Here is a 22140-nt window from a genome sequence, read left to right on the forward strand (position 1 = left end):
CAAGTCAAAAAGATATTATTCTTTATTTTTACATATTAAGGTTTTAGTTATGATACTCCCAAAATTCCCAGCAGAAATAGCAAAAAACGTCCACAGATTCCGTCTGGGAGAGACCTGCTTTCAGCTGGTCAATTGAACAGTTTATTTTAGTTTCTCAAGATAGCAACGAGCCAACAATGCGCCTCAACACATCTCTTTTCTAGACAATGAACAACCATGAGTCCACAAAGTGGCGTAAATGGATTTGCTATTTAAACAACGTGGCGGAAAACGGGACAATTACTATTGCACTGGTCTGAAAATAACATGTCGAAGCAAAGACACTTTGCGCCTTATTTCACCGGGTGTATGATAGGGCCGTATATGTTAAAGTTAATCTTGATCAATGATGGTATAGATTACGAATTGATAGACTAAATGGAATTTTTTTAATGAAAAAAATATATATATACATACATATATATATATATATATATATATATATATATATATATATATATATATATATATATATATATATATATATATATATATACATACATACATACATATATACATACATACATACATGCATACATACATACATACATACATACATATATATATATATATATATATATATATATATATATATATATATATATATATATATATATATATATATATATTTAAAGAAAATATTAAATAATATTTTAATATTTCTTTTTAATTCAACATGTTTCTTATTGTAACTAATTGTGACTATACATTACTATACATTTGGAGTGTATAAATTGTTTTGTATTTGTGTTTAATATTTTTTCTGTTATTAAATTTTTGCTTTTTAAATGCAGCCTTTCCATATTTTTTTTCCATCAATTATGTTATCTGTGACATTGACAATGATTCATTGACAATGCCATGAGCTAAACTCCAAATCAATGTCAAAACGGTAACGCCCGGCAGTTTGAGAACATTTGGAAGGAGGCCCATTTGTACGGTGGTTACCAGTTTGCTGCTAAAAGTCAAAAAGCATCCTTAAAATGGAGGGCGGATGATGAGAACTTAACAATAATGACAATTACTTTCGGTCCCTCCCCTGTTTTTCACACCCTAACATCTTGATTTCATGGGTGACACTAAGGACTCGCCAGTGTACATTAATGGGAGCAATGGGACCCCTTTCTCTGTCACTCTCTCTTTGCCCACAGAGCTCCAATAGAAGACCTTCCTCCTTATAAGGAGCAAGTTATAGCTTGGCAAATGAGAATAATGCACAAAATGTATTGTCTTTAAAAAGTTGAAGCAAAGCTGCATGGTCGTCATTTTATTTGCTGTTCTGAAATACTCAGTTAATTGACTGTCTCAATATACTCAATAATATGCCCTCTGGGAAATAAAAAGTGTCCCCATGGTCAAGGCTAATCCCAACACTCAAAGCCACCAGGATTAAAAGAGCGAAATAAAGACTGATCCGATGTTGTCCTCTTGTTTTGGCTCATGCTGCCATAACATGGCAATTTGGGGCTTGCCCTATTCATGCCAGCAGTGCGATACAACCGGTAGAGGCTGATCATGGTTGACTGGTGGCCGGAGCATCCACGGTCTGCGATCTGTCAATCTGAGTTCCGCTTTAGCCAGTGTGATAGTGTGGAGGCGAGAGGTCTCCATGGTTCAGTTGGCTTCGAGCCCAAATGAGGGATCAGTGCACGTCCAGAGACCGTAGGCCCTGGGGCACACAGCGACAGACCAGAAGCATCAGGACAGATTTGGGAAAGTGCTATCAGCAGGGGTTCCTCAATGCGGCTAGGGCCCGGTAAATAGAGAGCATGGCGGGCAATTTTCCCAGAATGCATTTTGCAAAGCTTATTTCCAGGGCAGGGCATGCTGTGGGCAGGCCTCCACATCGAAACCACTTCATTTCCTCCTTTCTTCCAGCGTTTGGTCTGATAGTCTTTAAATCTCCCTTTTCCTTGGCCCGTTTGGTGTGGAACGGATCATCAGGAACTCTCCCCCCTTGATCTCTGGAGGAGATAGAGGGATCGCCTTCTCCGTGGCACACTGCGCTGTGTATCTTGGCCGGCTTTCAACAACAGTGGTCGGTAGGTTTGGAAAAGCGGGAAACCACACTAGCTGCAGATGACAGAGTGCGACGTGACCTTTAAGGGGACTGGTTCACCAGCGTTCTTGCACCAGCACTTTCAACTCTTCCCACTTTATTTGATTTAGATTTCATGGCGTGGTACTAGATCTAATCCAAATGCAACCCTGCAGATCTGTGATTCACTTTAAAGATGGCAGAGGTTGAATCACATCACCAGGTGAAGGAAATATTATATCAATCCTGCTGATTTAACCCATTTACTATGTACCGCCGGTTCAAGAGCTGCGTAGGAAATCCAAGTGCATGAAACGCTCTGCGATGTGCCCTCTAAAATAATTACGATGACACCTCCAATTGTCTCGTCAGCTTCTCGGAGACTAGCTCTCCGAGGCGGTAATTAAATGAAGCACCGGAGAAGAAAGCTGCAACAATTCTAGCGCCTCATAAATCTTCTAGAAATATTATTTGTGCTATAGAGAGAGGGAAAACGTTTAATTCCTTTATTCCGCTGTTGTCTTTAAGAGATGCTCAGTTTGACGTCTCAGTCCTGCTGGAAGTGGTCAGTTTGGTCATGTTTTCATGAGGATAACAGCAAATATTAATTCATCAGTGGGCAAGAGGAAGTTTCATTACATATCGCATTAAATGCACGCGCTACCATGTGTTCAACAGACACAGTTTGGCTTGGGTGGCTCTGCTTTCTTCATTATGACTAAATTGTTGTGCCAGCTTTGGCGCGTTATGGGTATTAGTGCAACATTGCAACTCTTATTCAAAGCAAAAATAAACAACGTCTGACCTTTAAAATGTAAATAGACTTCTCTAGCACGCGCTGCCTGAAGATGCTTATTAAATTACATGGGGATGAAGCATAATTAGGCATCATTTAAAAGTAGATGGGGTAATTATTGCAGAAGCAGCTTAACTTATTTTGGTCCCAAATTGAAGACCATGGTGAATGCCGCATGGATCTGCCCAGACATGCTAAAACCCAATCTAAATCTTAATTAAATTTTGCTCAAAAAGTGCAAAGAAGAGCTTAATCCATTTACGAGAGGCTGTTGAAGGGTTATTAGCAGACGTTAATTCGTTAAGAGGAACTGTGCGTAGGCCTTGTCTATGTTGTGAAAGAAGACGTACAAAGGGCGCCTGACTTAGCGATGAAAGCTTAGCGTGAATAGATACGTCAAGGCCGCTAATGTGTTTTCTCTGCGTGTTTTCTGTTTTGAATAACATGACGTTGTCCCATTCTCGTCTCTAATTAAGAGGGGAACATCCTGAAACAAGCACCTAAGCCAGGTAGGCTTGGTCCTACTCCGACTGCAACTCCACAGGGGTCAAGTTCTCAGCTATAGGCCTGCTAATAACATCATGCGAGACAAAGCTGTATCGCCAAAGTACAAGCCCAACTTCAAAGAAGCTGATGGTACGGAAGAGAAAAGAAGCTTAGAAGATGCGAAACCCCTATTTGAAGAGGTTTTCTAAAAGCAGGGCCATCCACAGTGTGGAAACAGCATGGCCTCTTGGTTTCAATCAGCCAAACTGCAACACAAATATATGCAGAGAAATGCACAACAAAGGCGATAGCTTTTAAGCTAGCAATTGAGTTTCCTAATACTGCTCCGGAGGAGAAAAGGTGCCATTCATGATGCTTACCACTACGAGAAAGAGAAAGACGGGAGAAAAAAACGTTGAGGGTACATCCTTGACTAAATCCTCTTTTCAAGCATAATCCACCTTGCACTCTTTCTCCGAGAACTAGAGTGTGGAGCATCTGAACTCGTCCCAGAAGCTCATTCAACAGCCAGCTCAGCCGACTTGATTATGTCCCTGTTGTGGCAGACCTATTCACCCCTTTGAGCCTTTCCAACACACCTGGGATAAAAAGGGGGATTTAAACAAGCCTGAATGGTTTAACCAGGTGTTGAAACAAATAATGGTTTAACATTGTAATTAAAATAGCATGAATAGCACGTTGCTCCTGGTTAAAGGTCCCTGGTTTGAATGACTTTTGGTATGCAAAAGGAAATGATGCTGAAAGGTCCTTTTTTTGTCGCAGTCATTGAAGAAAATATCATGCTAATGGTGAATTAGATCCATTAAACTATATGCCGGGATAATGCCAGCTCCTAAAGTAACCTGTGTACTGTCATGAGATTGAGATTAGCTCATTTTGTTTTTAAAAAAATGTTAATGGTTTTGATTAAAGCATTGTTTGAACCTTAAATAATCCTTCATAGATTTGGGTACAGACAAAAATGGAACTGTTGGCACATGACGAAAATAACATTGTAATATGTACTTCAGCCGTTTTCAATGATACCATCAGTTGTTTTCTTGTACTACTCATGTTATTTTTACATATATGTAAAGGCCCTGTCATAGCATTTGCAATGTGGTAAATAGAGTTGAAATGTGAATTTGTTGATGTTTAAGAACAGAGAATATACGGGTTGTTTTCACATGACATTATTGATGACGCACGAAATACAGATGGAGGGCGGGAAGAGATTCTTCTACATAGGAATCGCTAACAGAATGTCCAAATGTTTCTGTTTTAAGTTGTTTAAAATTGTTTAAATTGGCCAAAATAAGAAATGCAGAACAGCTTTTATAGACTTCCAAATGTTTTTGCTTATAAAGTTCAAACTGCCTGAAAAACAGAAGAAAAGGTGGCATGTAATAAACATTTTTTTCATTACATCCATGTGTACAAGCTTTTTTTGTAAACGTGCACCAATAAAGATGATATACAGGCCTAGCTATGTGTATAAATATGTTTGTGTGTTATATAACAATCAGATATAAACACCAACACACTTATACAAAATCTAGGAGAATATAAATGACGTACCCTGCTATGTAATCGCTGCAATGAAATCTCCATCTTGTTTTGCAATAATCAATTACAACTGTAATGTTAACATTGAGATGTGCAACAGCAGTGAATGTTTGTTGTTGGTTAAGTTTATCGACAGCATAAATAAAATGCAAACCTTACGACAAAACTAGAAGGTTATTATTATGGAGCAATTTTTCCCTCCTTGCAAAAATAAATAAATAATAACGTAGACTACGCGTCCATGCTTTCGTATGCTTTCATCTGTTATTTTGTGATGTCTGGAAGATAAGCGCATGGGGGAAAACTATAGTAATTTATAATAAACATGTTTTAGAACCAAATAGTAAAGTGTAAAACGTGTACAACTCTTTGTTAATGAATGCTACAGAATACCGTAGCATAGTAAACTGATAATCTGTAACGTTAGTGTAAACTCTGCTGCATTGTGATGGTGTAGATAATAGTGTACAAATCTGAAGCCTATTGAATAATTTGTTTATTGCTACAGTCATGTCATACCACTGCGACAATATAATTACTATGATGGTTTAATTCAAGTAATTATCTATAGGATGCTTCCAAACACTATGTAGTACTTACTATAGTATTTTTTATGTAACATAATATAGCTTATACAGTGTATACCGCCTCAATGACAGCCAAATATATTTTAGTTCCGTAGAAAACTCGTCTCTCTCTTCACGATATAAGGATCATGCCCAACATATGTGATTAGTTTCTATTTATACCTTCTGTAAAATATGGTTTAAATCACAAAAATACAGACTTTCCTCTATGTCTACCATTAATTTTTTACTTCCTGCTCTCCATCTAAATTTCGCACGTCACCAGAACCACGTGATTGCAAACAACCTGTTGAAATCTGATACATGCAAATACAACCAAATTACATATATGGATTACAAGGTCATATTCTGATGTGACATATAAAATGTCATATATGCCACATATATACATGTCTGTTTACTTTTTTTCAACCATTGCCATTGGAGTAAATATATAAATATCATATTAATATATAAATATATATTAATAATATTTCTCAAGTGATGTTTAACAGAGCAAGGAAATTTTCACAGTATGTCTGACTATATATATATATATATATATATATATATATATATATATATATATATATATATATATATATATATATATATATATATATATATATATAATTTTTTTATTTTTTTATTAGTCTTATTTATTTATTTTTTTTGGCTAGAATAAAAGCAGTTTTTAATTTTTTAAAAAACATTTTAAGGTCAAAATCATTAGCCCTTTTGAGCTACTTTTTTTTTTCAACTGTCTACAGAACAAACCATCGTTATACAATAACTTGCCTAATTACCCTAACCTGCCTAGCTAACCTAATTATCCTAGTTAAGCCTTTAAATGTCACTTTAAGCTGTATAGAAGTGTCTTGAAAAATATCTAGTCAAATATTATTTACTGTCATCATGGCAAAGATAAAATAAATCAGTTATCAGAAATGAGTCAATAAATTATGTTTAGAAACATGCTGAAAAAAAAAAACATCTCTCCGTTAAACAGAAATTAGGGAAAAATATAAAAAGGGGGGGGTAATAATTCTGACTTCAACTGTATGTCCATTGAACATATATGCCAAAAATCAAATTTCTATTTGAAATTTTTTTCTATAAATCTCACAGCAATTACCAAAAAAAAAAAATAATAATAAAAAATACAGAAAACGGAAATTGATGAACGTTTATTAATTTGTTAAAGTGGTAAGCATGATCAATAGTTTGTGGTTTTGGTGTATTAGCAACCAAACTTTGATTTCAGTGCATCATTGGGTGATCCAGTTGGCCATTTAATTGCAGATGTGATCAAGAGATGACCTTGGTTAAAGACTTTGAAATAAGTGATTCTAATTTAGCCTTTTTCCCTTAGCATATTGCATTCGGCTGATTATAATGTAACACAGCACATCCCACAGCTGTATTGGTGTATCAGCAGAGCGTTGACTCCACTCAGCTGTGTTTAAGGGGATGCTGGGAAAGCTGAGGGAACCCGAACTGAGAAGTTTCCAAACAGGAGAGGTAAAACTTCCTAGCAGACCCTCATTTCTCCTGAGTGGCGCTCGGCTCCCTGTGGAGAGGGTCCTAATCTCCACACATCAAGCGATGAGGAAACGAGAGCAACGGAGAGAAAAAAAGGCTGATTGCGGGTGATTGGCAGTACATGCAGTTACCACAGTTACTCCATTTTAGTTTTTCTCTAAGAAGAATTTAATTCATTGTCAGAAAAAAAGGCATTTGGAGGAGGATCTATTGAAATGGAGGCAAGATTAAGAAGTGGAGCAATGGAAAGAAGAATCAATGTAATTGGATGGCTCAGGAAACTGTTTACGTAAGGTTATTCAGAGTAATTGGACATTGTAACTTGTGAATGATGATTAACTATTCTGTAAGTTTCAGAGCATGCAAGTTATTCTTTTATGTACAATCAGTATATTTCAAATATCACATTTTTACACATATCAATTACCTCAGTGAGACTTCTGGTGATATTTTGTATTTTTACACTAAAGTATTAATATGACTATTGGCAACTCAGCAGTAGAATACTGTATTTACGTGACAATCATCGTTTCCAGAAACAAGAAAACTACAAACTTTAAAATCGACTGTTGAAGAAAAGAGTGACCATTATCATAAACTAAGGGCTCTATTTTGACGATCCATGTGCAAAGTGTGCAAAACGCATTCAGGGCATGTCAGAATCCACTTTTTCTAATATAAGGACAGAAAAATAGTACTAGTACTCAGTTCATGAGCAGCTTTCAGCCGTGAGTGTGTGTAATCTATTGAATGAGGAACAGGTGCGTGTGAGCGGTGCATGACTGGATGTTGTAGTCCATGTAATGATGGATTTGTAGTCCGTTAGCGATCTGCAGCCCCTAGATTACTGATAATAATACCAGATATTAATACTGGATTGTTTTCAAGGTTTTGTTTTATTTTAATTTTTTGATTTTATTCTCTCTAAGGCCTCCAGTAAAGAAGCTACAGATAAACTAAGTTCGCTTTAGATTGTTTTTTAAACTTTGAAGGACACTTTTTAAACAAAGTAGGTACTGGATTTGATTTTACTTATCCTAAAATAGAATAAAAAAATCGATCCACTTTGTGTTACATTAAGCGTCATTTTTTTGCCATGTGCTAATCTTTTAATGAACTACTTGATTCAGTGCACTTATTGTGCATACGAGACATATTGTACTAATATTCAAATATTATAAAATACCTTCAAATAAACACATCTGTACTTAATTTCTATAGTTAACATGAAAAATAACGCTGTAAAAAAATTGGGTTTTACACAATCGATTTGTGTTCTGACAACATGAAGCAATTAAGTTAGCTTATTAATTTGGTTCCACTTTATGTTAAGTGTCCTTAACTACTATGTACTTACATCCAAAAAATAAATAAACAAATACAATGTACTTACTGTGTTTATAATGCATTTGAGAACACTTGTGCTGCTTTTGAGTTGGGATTGAGGTTGGGATAGGGACGGGTTTGGTGGTATGGGTAGGTTTAAGGGTGGGTTAAGGTGTAAGGGATGGTCAACAGTGTATTTACAAATGTAACTACAAAAAAAGTTAATTACAGAGGTAATTACATACATGTATTTAATCAAGCATAAGAACACAGTAAATACATGTATTTACACAATAAGTAACAAACTGTTAATTCCTATATAAGTACATATTAGTTAAGGCCACTTAATATAAAATGGGACCATTAATTTTTAAAAATTTAAGTTGATTGAACATAAAACAATTAAGTTGTTACAACAAACCCTCAAGAATTGTACTGTTTGAGCTCATTTTAAATAAGCAGATTGAACAAGCAGCAATAGTAATGTTTGGAGTGTAAAAGAACAATCCAATGCATACAAGAATGCAGAGCAAGCAGTCAACTACTTCTACAGATGCTTCTGCCCAGTGAATGTGTGCTATCATGGGTGTGTGTTTGCGTGTGTAAGAGCGTCCGAGAGAGCGAGGGCTTGGGTCATCAGTGCTTCATAGCGTGCAGCGTGTGGCAGCAGGCAGCGGGAGACTCAGCACACATGTGGACTTCACATCAGCGCCAGAGGAAGGATGAGTCGGGGAGACAGCACAGCGGCCCGCTCCCAACTTACTTAAGGTAATTAAACTTGAGAAAGGTTACGGTTTGATGCTGAGCTAAGGAGAAAGGCCTTTCTTCTGGGCATGGGCCAGGAAGGGCCGCCTCGTCAAAGCGGCTAAATGGTGAGGCGTCTACTGTTTTGGGTAAGCGGAGAGGACACAGGAAGGCCTTCGATGCTGACAGAATAAGGATAAAGAGGAGATGATAGTGGTGATTCAATTAGAAAACCAGCCTTTTGTTTTTCTCCAAGTCCATCGTCAACGGAAAAGGAAACAGGCACAAATGTGTCCTGAAAGGGAACTTTGAAACTCACTGCTAAAGGAAAAAAAAGCTAACTGTCAATTGCTGTAAGTGCAGACAGATGTGAAAGGAGGAGAAGGTGTTCAGGGAACATGGAGAGCTCAGTGTAGTTGGCACAGCTAGTACACGTTAGCACAAAACCTGTACATGTTGTCTCATTTCTAAATCTCTAACTGCAGCTTGAACTGCTGGATAACTGCATCATAACTGATATGAAAAGGTGGAAAATACTGGTAATGTACTCACCTTTAACCTATTGAAGATATTGGTGTTTTCTTTTTGTTTTGTAGAACATTAAACAAGATTTTTAGTTTAACCAATGATCCTTAATGATTCATAAAACGTAAGCTTACCAGCACTTTGAGAAACAAACAAAGTAAAACATGACAATGTCCACTAAGGGTTTGTGATTGAGAACGGATTACTGAAATTACTTTAAGGGGTTATTTTTATCTTTCCAACTGATAAATAATAAAAACATTGACAGCCAGTCAGAATCTATTCTGCAACAAAGCAGAGCACACACACTCTTGATTCTAGAGGTCATAAATAATACACCAACCCTAATACTAAAACAGTTACGGCGTTTTAGAATGACCAAAACAATATTTCCGATGTTTTATAGTGTGTTCAGCCTGCTGGATTATTTATCTAACACATTTTCATCATCACATGATCTCTAATAACAAAGTAATATGACTTTTTTTATTGTGCATGCTGGAATTTGTTCAGTAAAAGTGTTTTCATCATAGTTTATGTGCAGCATTTCTTATCAAATAAAAAGTTTATCCAACTCAGTTATGCGCATATCCTTTTTATCCATCTTTAAAATGTATGCGCATCTTGGCATTTCCATCAACCGTTTTTATGCGCATATCCAAAATGAGCATTAAAATAGGTGGATGGAAACATGGCTTTCCCATGTATGGAGCTGCAGTGGGTTCCAGTGCAAAAGGTAGGGTAGGTTATGTTTGAACCTGATCTGCTTTGTGCTTCTTTATAAAGAAGTCTGATATCTTGCCCTTTCTTTTCATGTTTAATTGACCCTGTGCAAAAATATTATCATATCTGATCCTGTTATAAACACATTTATCCTAATTAAAAACATTATCATACCTGCACATTAAAATCAGCATCCGATCTAAAAAACATTTTTCTGAAGAAAGTATATGAGCTGGCTATTCCATTCCAAACAAATTTATTTCACAAACAACTAGCTTTACATTACCTCCCCATATTAGGAAAATATTTAAACATCATAAATTTAATAAAAAAAATTAAATACATGGAATGTGCATGAAACACTAGCACAGATGAAGCATAGCGTTAACTGTCTAAAGAGCAAATTGATCTCTCTAATCTCATTAAGTTAACTGATGTCGTCGGTGCCTTAACTTACACAGCAGATAATAAATGTTGCTCAGCAAACAAACCTAGTAAACTATAAAACATATTTCAAATTATGTTTTTATTATTACTTATTATTATTATTATTATTAGTATTATCAAAGTCAAAGTCAGCTTTATTGTCCATTCAGCCACATGTACAGGACATATAGAGAATCAAAATTACGTTACTCTCAGACCCTAGGTGCCTTACATATAATGTTAATAAACAGTAGAGTTTTAAGAAAGAGAAAATTTACAATATATACAGTTGTACATAAAATGTCTAAAAAATATACATAAGGAATAAAAAATATTATTATTATAATTATAATTATTATTATTATGTATTATTTTTTGTCTTACTTGAAACCATGCTCTTCTCCTTGGCTTGTCATTGATTTGAAAATAGCTTGAGCGTTGCCGCCAAAACTCAACAACTTCTTTAGACAAATAAGATGTCAATCAGCATCAGGAACTGCTAGCAGAAAATAAAATATTGAGGTGGGACACCACTCTGGCTGAGCCACTGCTCAGATGTTTACACTTGCAGATATATGACTGAATAAAGAATAAGCATATATGGTGTGCTGTCCAGGGAAAGGTCTCTTAGCTTGGAAAGACAACCTAACTTGTGTTATTCCTCTTGTCAGTAGAGATACACAGGGGTAGCACAGTGTCTTGCCCAATCTCAGAAGGCTCCCCCTTATAAGTAGAGATCGCTTTTAAAAGTGAGGAGTTGGGGTAGTGGATAGATGCATGAAAGCCGAGAGATAATGGAGGAGGGACAAGCTTGACTATTTATAGGGGTTTGGTCTTAAGCTAGTTGGATGATAGAATGATTGTCAATAATCAACTGAACTTGTTAAAACAGCAAAAGATGGTGGTGATTGCATCAGAAAATCTACTTTTTGTATTTTTTAAAGTCTATTGTTAAACAAAAACAAAATGTAAAAAGAACTTTGAAACTCACCGGGAAAGGGGGCTTGGGGCTGAAGTAAAAGCTGACTGTCAATTGAAGAAAGTGCAGACAGGAGAAGGCTGAAAGCTGAAAGGAGGAGAAGGTGTTCAGGGAACATGGAGAACTCAGTTGCACAGTTAAACATTTGAACAAAACCTCTGAATGTTGGAGAAGTTTCTATAAGTTTGTGTTACCAAAATTAAATCTGAAATAAGAAGTTTTTGTTTTGCTAGCTGAATAATAAATGCATTGACAAGCCTGATTTATTAGAACTGTTAAACAAATGAAGCACCTGATTATTTCTAACAGCAGATGATAAAACCTTACAGTCTACTTTTAACATGATAATAGTTATGGCTATCTTTATAGTTCTACATCTCATGATTGCATCTTTGCACCATGAATGATAACTGGATAATAATATATATTTTTTGCCTGCTGATTAAAAAAAAAAAAAAAAAAAATATATATATATATATATATATATATATATATATATATATATATATATATATATATATATATACACACAATTAAATTACATACTGCTTTAAAAAAGCTTAAGCATTTAAAGTGGCAGATAATTAAAGCATTGTTGTCTCCCTTTTATTAGACTTAAATTTGAGATTTTAGCATCTTGCAATTGTGACTATATAGTACAATGTGTCTCACACATATCCTTATATCTCGAAATGTTACTTTATATTTTACAATATGGCTTTATTTCTCATAATTGTGAATATTTGTCTTTGTTACATTTTTTTTTTCACTTTTATAAATTTACTCTGAAGCTGACTTATACTACTGACAATAGCTATAGCATGAATGAGAACAATAAAGAAATGTAAAGTTCACATCACAACTATATCAGCACAGCAAAACAATATCATTTGGATTTAGATAAGTTTTTTTAATAAACTTGTTCAAGCTTATTTAAAAGTAAAACGGTATTACTTATAAACGTATGTTCTCCCCCAACTCCATCTATGACCAGATTGTAAGAACATGTATGAAGGAGATCATATAAATACACCACTACAGGGTTTCCGCAGGTTTCATCAAGTCAAATCTAAGACTTTTTAAGATCCTTTTGAGACCATTATGGATGAAATTTTGGACTTATACATGGCTTAACACTAATGATTATTTATAATGGCCCAGTTGGGTCAATGGATTTTTTTTTTTTGCTTGTCAACAAAAGCGACACTTTAATGTGTCAAAACAAAAAAAAAACTATTTGTATATACTATTTTAAACCTTAAAAATTACTTTCTTTTTTAATGACAAATTTAATATTGTTAAAAGTATATTTATTGAGGTAGTAATTACATAAATAATCAAAAAATATATATATTTGTTGGCAATTGTTCCAAACTGAGTATAACTTCTATGCAACCTAATGCATTTCTGTTATAAAACCTTGAGTTCCATGCCTATCTATAATTCATTATTATGTCTAGTCTACTCCACCTTACTTCGGTAAAGTTTTTGCATGCATAGAAGCTAACGTAAAGCGATATATTGCTCTGTTATTATCATGAGGAATTGTGTAATTGTTTTTCGTTCCCTGATTTTATTAAGAAGGATTGTTAGTGATTGGATGGATGTCGGCCCGATTGGATTGCTTTACTTGGACAAGGGAAAATTAAGTCCTGTTTAAAATTATTTAAGACTTACAACACAAAGTTTCAGCGAATTTAAGACTTTTTAAGGCCTAAAATTTTGTTTTTGATATTTAAAGACCTTTTAAGACCCTGCGGACACCCTGCACTAATTAGGCTTGTTTCACCAAGTCCCAAAACAGCTATGAAATGAGATTGTGCTGGCCTATGGAATTGTAGCACATCATTCATTGACCATCTTAAAATCTGACCACTGCTTAACTATAGCACAACCTTTTTTAGACAAATCTATAACATGAATGATGATAGAGCATTAAAAGTTTAAAAAGCTAACCTTAAGCATAACCAACATGAGCAAAGGTTCCAACAACATCAACAAAACTTAAAACTACATCATAAAAAAAAACATCTTCGTCTACTTCTCAGCAACATGTGATGCATCTGAAAGGCCATTACCTTCACCATTATATAAGTGCTCTTGTCCTATTGGACTACAAGAGGGCTGTTTGAAAGTTGAGCACATGTCCTCGGCTTTGTGGTCATCAGCAATTGATCCAAGCAATGCGCTTCTCCAAGCTTTTTGTTGACGTGTCAGTTGCACACTCCGGTGTCTCGTGAGAGTGGGGCACATACGCTGCGGATGATAGTCCTCTTTGTCTGCTGTCACAAGGCTTGCTTCCATCTCAATGGCCTCTGAATGGGTCTCGCCAGCTGTCATGCAAAATGAGTGCATTTCATTACAAATTAATTTATCTGATCTTGATGCTATTACTTTTGGTCCCCCCCCCCCCCCCCCCACCACCACCCTCTTCTTTTCACATCCCACCCCTCCCTAATCATAATTATTTAACGCTCCAGGCAACAATCTATAGCTCACCAAAAACAAATAAACAGTGGGTGTCCTCGATCATTTGTGAGAGGGCAGAGTTTTTTTAATAGAAACATTAATATCATGCATTTTTTATGCAGGGTTTAATGTAGTTAGAGCAGTCTGTCTAACCATCTAAAATGTAAAAGGATACACTTGATTACCTGTCATTATATGACAACTGAAAATTTGATTACAGAAGGAATTATATATTTAACAGCCGTATGAAGACCCCATCCGGATTCTGCTTGCGGAAAAAAATGCGCAATATCATCTTCGTCTTTTAATCAAGCCGTCGGATTGTTTGTTTGTCTGGCTCCGTCAATGAACGGGAAGCTTTGAACGAGAACCTACTAATAAATCACAACTGATGGGTTGATTATTTTCTGTCAGTGACGTGCAGGATTCTTTTTTTGTGCCCCCAAAATAGTCGAAGCCCCAATCAACTGAAATTACATGAGAAATCCGTATGTGGCATTAACATCAGCCGTTTCTTTGATTTTTCAGGTATACCGGGAGCACTACAGAAAGTAAGGTTGCTATTTACTCCCACGGATGTCTGTTACTTAAGGGTCTTACTTAAAGAGTACTTCAACATCTTAGCGACCAAAAAGGGCAAACTGAAGTGGAGCTCAATGCAGATCACATCGCTTAAGAGCCAAGTCTCCTCTCGACTCTGTGAGCACACTATTGTCTGTTTCAAATCCTACACAAAATGGGATGAAGCGTGTCAACGATCCAAATTTGGAGGCTCTCGTTGATCAAATATAACTTTTAATTCATTTTGTGTATGATGTTGTGTGTTTATTTATTTCACAACAAGGGGCTGTACATTAATCAACGTTCCCCAAGAATGTAAATGTACCCAAATTAGCCCAAAGACTTTTTATTGGTGTTCTCTTAACCAGATATTAAAGGCCATACCAATAAAAATACAAATTCAAACTAAAAACAATACTTAAATGAATGACAAAAAACAACCACAACAATATCAAAAAGCCTAGTGTTCACAATGTTAATTATTAACCTTTGTGCACTGTTCAAATTCGGGATGAAAAAATCCACAGAAATTAACTGCTGTAAAAATGCATCAGATATATATATATATATATATATATATATATATATATATATATATATATATATATATATATATATATATATATATATATATATTGAATAAATCTGTTAAATCAACCTCAGTCCTGATCAAAACTACTAAATTGTTTAGAAAGTTACAGGATTTTAACTCTTAAATTTCCAAGTTCACAATTGATGCCACTGATTTGGTGGAAAAAAACACAAACAAAATTACATATTTTCAATACAAAAAGTAATTGTGGACTGGATTTTCTTTACCTTTTATCACAGTCTTGGACATGTGAATGTTTAGTAAAACCATTGGCATAAATACACAGTCTTTGTTTTTGTTTACTCCATGTAGTTCTGAGAGCTGAGATGCATATTTAGATTTTCCCAGACACATCAAGCTAAGTGCGCAAAGGTCACTCTCCCACACTCACATACACACACTTTAATTTGCTGTTATACTCCATATAGAATCCAGAAACTAAGTTAGTTATTTCAACAGATGTACAATGATAAAGATCAGATAGAAGGGAAGGAGCTAAACTATGCATAATCTTGTAAACTACACAACCATTATTAAACTGAAGGTGCATGCCAAATCGCATACTTATGCACTATTCTGCGCCATTTTATATTATAAACAGTGCGTTCACACTGAAAACTCTAAAAAGAATAAGTGCACTTTAAGTACCTGGATGATGCACTCATTCAACTGTTCAGTTGAAGTGTGGAATGATGAACACTTCATGCACTCAGTGGCCGCTGCTTTGCTCATGTAGTGGAAGCGGTGGAGCTTTCGGGCACTGATGTTGAATTACCTTATTTATTTTGGATTGTGAAAGCAATATTCTCCTATGAGCGACACAGTGGTGCAGAGGGTAGTGCTGTAGCCTCACAGCAAGAAGGTCGCTAGTTCGAGCCTCGGCTGGGTCAGTTGGCGTTTCTGTGTGGAGTTTGCATGTTCTCCCTGCGTTCGCGTGGGTTTCCTCCGGGTGCTCCAGTTTCTCCCAGTCTAAAAACATGTGGTACAGGTGGATTGGGTAGGCTAAATTGTTTGTAGTGTATGAGTGTGTATGGATGTTTCCCAGTGATGGGTTGCAGCTGGAAGGGCATCCGCTGCGTAACACATATGCTGGATAAGTTGGCGGTTCATTCCGCTGTGGCGACCCCAGATTAATAAAGGGACTAATCCAAAAAGAAAATGAATGAATGAACGTATTCTCCTATGAGACTGATTATACTCCCAGTGGTGAATGCGGTTATACTCATGGCAGGTATTATTTGGTAGTTTGGTCATTCATCTCGCTAATTGGGCAACCGTCAAACGTCATCTGGGAAACGGTTTGAATTTCCGCTTAGTAAAATAACAGTAGTGTTCATTCGGGACAACACTACATGATGTTGAATATGCTGAACGTAAAAGGAATCAACAATACAAACATTAGTGCTCTTTTAGTACAAACATCCTGCAGTAAATTCTCCACAGCAGATCTTTCCACTGGCGTCTTTCATTAATGCGGTCCAGATTAAACGCGCTCATGGTTCGCTAGGGCCCTCGTCACTTTAAAGCTGCTAATCTCTGGTTCCCAACTGCAGCAAATCCTATTAAAATCACCTTCAGTTTAACACTCACATTGTTGCAAAATGCAAAGCACGCAGCTTTCGCCTTACTCTGTTAATTGAGGGTAGCGCATCGCTGTAAAAGCGTGCCTGCGAGCGTGTTAAGTAAGTCTGTCAGGAGGACCTAGCACATCTCTGAGTTTGGCAATACACATCCTCCATCTAGTTCTCCCTTGGGTGCTCCCTAGGGTCCCGAGCGAGGGGAAGCGAGTCTCGTCAGCCCTTCAGTGTGAACGTGTCAGCTTCTGAGGATTTGACTGATTAGGTAATATTCTGACATGTTCTTGTGTAAGCAACATTTTAAAAACTGATTTGAAGGAATCTATCCCCCCATAATTCATCTCCCATCCGTCACTCCTTTTCAGGAAACTTTCATCTCTAAGACCTCTTGTCACCGCTTAAGAGTCACCAGGGTTGATGGCGTTGGCAGGCGTCAGCTTTAGCAAAGCCACTTACTGAAGGGAGCGCGCCCCCGGTGGATGCGGTGATGCTTAAATTGCCTGCACCTCTGCCATAGCAACCGAGCATCAGTTATAGAGTATGTCCTTGACAGGGCTAGTCTGTCAATCATGTGGTAAAAACACTATAAGAACTACTGTCACACTAATGACACAATATACTGGAGTTCATTGCCATTTCAACCTTGGTGACAGTCATGCACTTGGAAAACGTTTGACGTATACCTTCAGCTCGGGTTGCGTTACAAAATTCAATGTAATAACTTCACTAACTAAACTATGGGAAATTAAATTACAGTTTGGTAACCCTGAGAAAATTTAGTGACCACGAGCGTTTTTATTTTTACCATTATTTGTTTTGCGTACCACCATGACACGATGTGATCCTGGATCATCATTTTTGTTTGAAAGTGTAATCCATATCTATTCCCTAACCCTAAACCCAACCATAACTGTAAATTATTCCCAAAATCAGAGGGAAATAATCATGGGATAACACTCAAGAAGTGCATAAACTTAACATAAACTGTAAACGTATCCCTTAATTCTGATTGGCTGATTGAAATGTTGTTCCAGGATCAACATAGATGGTAAACCAGTAACATGTTCTAGGTGAAATCAGGTTAGGGATGACACTACACTTTAAAAACTGGTCAACTGCACCTTAAATAGTAATTTTCCTCTTTATTTAATCGACAAATGTAATTCTGTTTGAATAAATGAATGTATGATGGTTGAGTCGACGAGTAAATCGATTTAGACATGAATAATTTTATATCAGCTTTTTGTAAATCAGGATTATTCAATTCTGAAATTGTGATTTCACACAAACTATAGACTCTCTCAAAAACGTATTACAGGTTTATTTGTTGCAACTGATGCTTGCATGAATAACATCCCTTCCAATGGACACAATGGAACATGGCAGTGTAAATTACACTTCAGGTACATTCCAAGTAGAGACTAGCTTGGCATCTTTGGACCATACATTTGCAAAAGGCATCAGGATGATTTGTAAACATCAATATGGGTTGGGATGCATGAATCGACAGCTTAAATAGTGTATTATAGTTGGTAATAACTAGACGTACACGGACTCTGCGTGCACAGAAATGCACCGATTTTTAGCCCATCATTGAGTCTATTTATTTACTTGTTTATATGTGTGTACATTTATATTTATTGAGTTTTTAATAAATTTCAGTAATATTATTGACTAATGTGTTCATTTGATTCATTCACAGCACAGTTTGTAAAGTAATATTTTCCGTCTTTTAGTAGATATATTATATGAGAGACGTGCTTTGTTTACCAAAATAAGCGGATCTAGATGGATTTGCCTTGTGAACATTAATTAAAAGTTTAAAAGCTATTATTTTTATTTCATATGTTACGTTTTTAGTTACGATGCTCTGATCATTAGCATAAATCTGCAGATTTTTTACAACATTATCAGCAAAAATAGCAAAAATGTCAGCAGGTTCTGTTTGGCCCTGGTTATAACTGAAGCTGATCTTGAGACACTCCAGAACATCCCAATAACAACAACAACAACAACAACAACAACAACAAAAAATATATATGATGACTTCCATAACAACTTCTATCAAACCTGTGATGTTGACACTGGTGTGATCACCAGCACACATTGATAAGGAGATTCCCGCCAAACATGTGTAAAGCGTTTTAAATGTGCAGAAAAGCGCTATATAAATGTAAGGAATTATTATTATTATTATTAACCAACAGGAACTCAAGAGCTCTTCAATATACAACTTTCAAACATGTAAAATATGAGAGAGAGTATGGCATTGGCGTCATTAGGTGGAGTTGTAATGGTCTGTAGTCAGGTTTTCCTTCTTTCTCTGGGCTTTGTTCACAGCTTTTGTATAACTATTGTTGGTTGATGATTTCCTGATAAAATCACACGTCATATTATTTACAGTGCTCAGCATAATTTAGTACACCCCATTTTAAAAATGAATATTTTTATCAATTTCTCAGTGAATATAGGCAATGCATTTTAGTGCATCGAAACAAAACAGATTTATTCAACAGAAATACTTAGAGTAATATTTTAGTCACCAAACATATTTAGAAAGTGAAAGATAAAACAATTAAATTCAAGTTAAATATTGTAAAAACAAATTACAACCTACAAAATGTCAACGACATTTTTCAATATATATTTTTTTTTTTGCTCTCTCTTTTCCCCTTTTTTAAATTTATATTTAATATTTTTCTACAACATTTAAATTTGTCTGTAATAGTTTTTGGACTGTTATTGTGAGTTATTTCATTAGATAAGCTCCAGATTTGGCTTCAGTACTGACTAATCTAATGTATATGCACAAATAAAATATTGTATATCTTCCTATTAAAAATATGAATTTAAATATATAATTGTGTGCAGTGTACTTATATATGCTGAGCACTGTATATCATGTTATGTTTAAAAAAAAACTTAGCTTTGTTGTAAATATGAATAAAGAAAGAATAACTTCATTAATTTAAACAAGTGTATTGTTGATACATATGCATTGCCTCTGACATGTTTTTTTTTCATAGACACTTCAGCTACTTTACAACTCTGTGCTTTTAGCTCATTAAAACAATCTTTCCAACATGACTTGAATGCACCAACTAGAAATAAAGAGTCAAAACTGCATAATCTGATGCAGTAATTGTGTTAACAAAAGAAAAATAGATGAATATTAATGCATTGTCCGAGCCTGGCTTAATAGAAGGTTTTATGTTACAGTAGGGTTCTTCGGGAAACCCTCCACCTCTGCAGAAACCCCTTTTGGCACTTTTGTTTTTAAGTATGAAGGAACTTAATTGCAGATTTTAATAGTTAATGGAAATTAAGTCCCAATGTTAATATTTCGGAGCTTATCAAGAATTAATTCTGTACACTTATTATGGCATTTCATTGGTGGAGGCTTTTGATACACAATTAGCAGCGCAACTCCTTCCACAAGACCACTGGTCTTGTAAAAACGCAGTAAAAATGTAATGACCACTTCACACAACATCAAACAAGTTCCCTCCCCTTCACTTTGATGGTTCCTGACACCCGTCCGATGGCAATTTCTAACCAAGAATTCCAGTCTCTTTAAATAAACATGGATGGGAAGATTATAAGAGTTCTGGCCTCGACCCCCATCACCTAGCTCCCAAGACGCCGTTTTATTAAGGCAGAATTACACAGCCCATCTCATATGCAATACCCAATCCACTTTCCCCTGCCATTCACCCGCTGCCAGCCACTATCAAAATTAGATCATTTTTTGATGACTGTACATGTGAATGCTACATCTGCGGGGATTTATAGACCAGGGAGCCTTCATAATTGAACAATAATCAGATTAGTAGATTATCTGCACTGTATTCTTGTGATGTGCGAATAACGTTACAGAAACATTATGTAAAGAAGCAGGTTGCAGACATGGGTATTATGAAAAGAGGCTTTAGATGGGCTCTTTGGAAGGCAAGTGCTTTGTTAACCTATACAAGCGGTTGCTTTTTTTTTATTTCCGATGATTTGCAATTCATTTCAAGAGAGGAATCGTCTGACAGCGAGTCGCTCTTTCAAATGAGCGTATGTTGACATAAACAGCACAGTGGTCAACCATCTGTTTTAAAGATAAACGAATGATCAAAGGGCATAACCAAACGTGTAAGGGCTCTCCCCCTACTGTCTCTCGCTACCCTTTCCCTTTTTTTCCCTTCCCTTTTTTTTCTTGAAGGGGAGTTTAAAGAATGCAGAGCGGTTTCCAGGGGATACGAATGAAAAGCTCTCGGAAATGCGGGGAGGAATTGAACTGAAGGGGTATGTTCTGAGAGAAATTCCCCCATAGTGTTGGACCCATGCTAGGAATCACCGGGGTTCTTCTGATCACAAAAAGGAAGGAAGAGACAGAGGAATTACCTGTCAGGAGGTTCTAGGAGACCCATTTAATGAATTTTGTTTATTAAAAAAAAAAAAGAGCAAGCGAGAGTTAGACAGAGAGGCAGCAAGCAACAAAAGCCCGACGCCTCCGACTGACCTCTAACCTTAAAAAGCCCTCTCTCTGACTCTGCTGTTGTGTCAGTCTGCTCTAATAAACTCTGACACATTGTTTGGATGTCTGGGGGGAATTTACAGATAACTCTTTCCTTTGAAAAATGTTTTTTCTATCCTTTGCTGGAGTCTGACAAAACTGAAACAACTTACTTTACAGTTTGCACGAAAGTGACTCAGGCTGTTCACAACAACATACACGCTGTAAATAGTCTTGCAATTCGGTGCTCCTGGTCCAGACCAAAAAACTTAATGAAATACATTATACATAGTCCTAGTTTAATTAGCATTTGTTAGCGTTGTTTTTTTTTAAGAGTGAATTTACCTTAAATCTAAAATAATGCCACCTGCTTGGATAAATATTGGGTCCTAGATGATCATTTTTGTTTTAAAAAAAAGTAATCTATACCTAATCCCTATCCCTAACAAAAGTCTTGTCATTGATCCTAGTTCTAAGTGTGACAAATAATAACTTGACTTCTAGTTGATCATTTGGAAAAGTGGCAGAAGGTAGATTTGTCAGATGAATCATCTGTTGAACTGCATCCCGATCATCTACAATACTGCCGAAGACCTACTGGAACCTGCATGGACCCAAGATTCTCACAGAAATCAGTCAAGTTTGGTGAAGGAAAAATCATGGTTTGGGGTTCCATTCAGTATG

General features: G+C 36.0%; 1 protein-coding gene across 3 annotated transcripts in view; it reads right to left on the bottom strand.

The window, feature by feature from the left end:
* The window catches only part of agtr1b (angiotensin II receptor, type 1b), a 250778-nt gene that overhangs the window by 106438 nt on the left and 122200 nt on the right, over window positions 1-22140 (bottom strand). For all 3 annotated transcript variants that reach the window (XM_068217143.2, XM_073941398.1, XM_073941399.1), the window contains 2 exons: window positions 13835-14089; window positions 11769-11843 (listed from right to left, as the gene is read on the bottom strand). The gene's annotated coding sequence lies outside the window, so the exon portion shown is untranslated. The remainder of the gene's footprint in view (window positions 1-11768; window positions 11844-13834; window positions 14090-22140) is intronic.

Source organism: Danio rerio, chromosome 24 (genome assembly GCF_049306965.1).
Source record: "Danio rerio strain Tuebingen ecotype United States chromosome 24, GRCz12tu, whole genome shotgun sequence".
Lineage (NCBI taxonomy): Eukaryota > Metazoa > Chordata > Actinopteri > Cypriniformes > Danionidae > Danio > Danio rerio.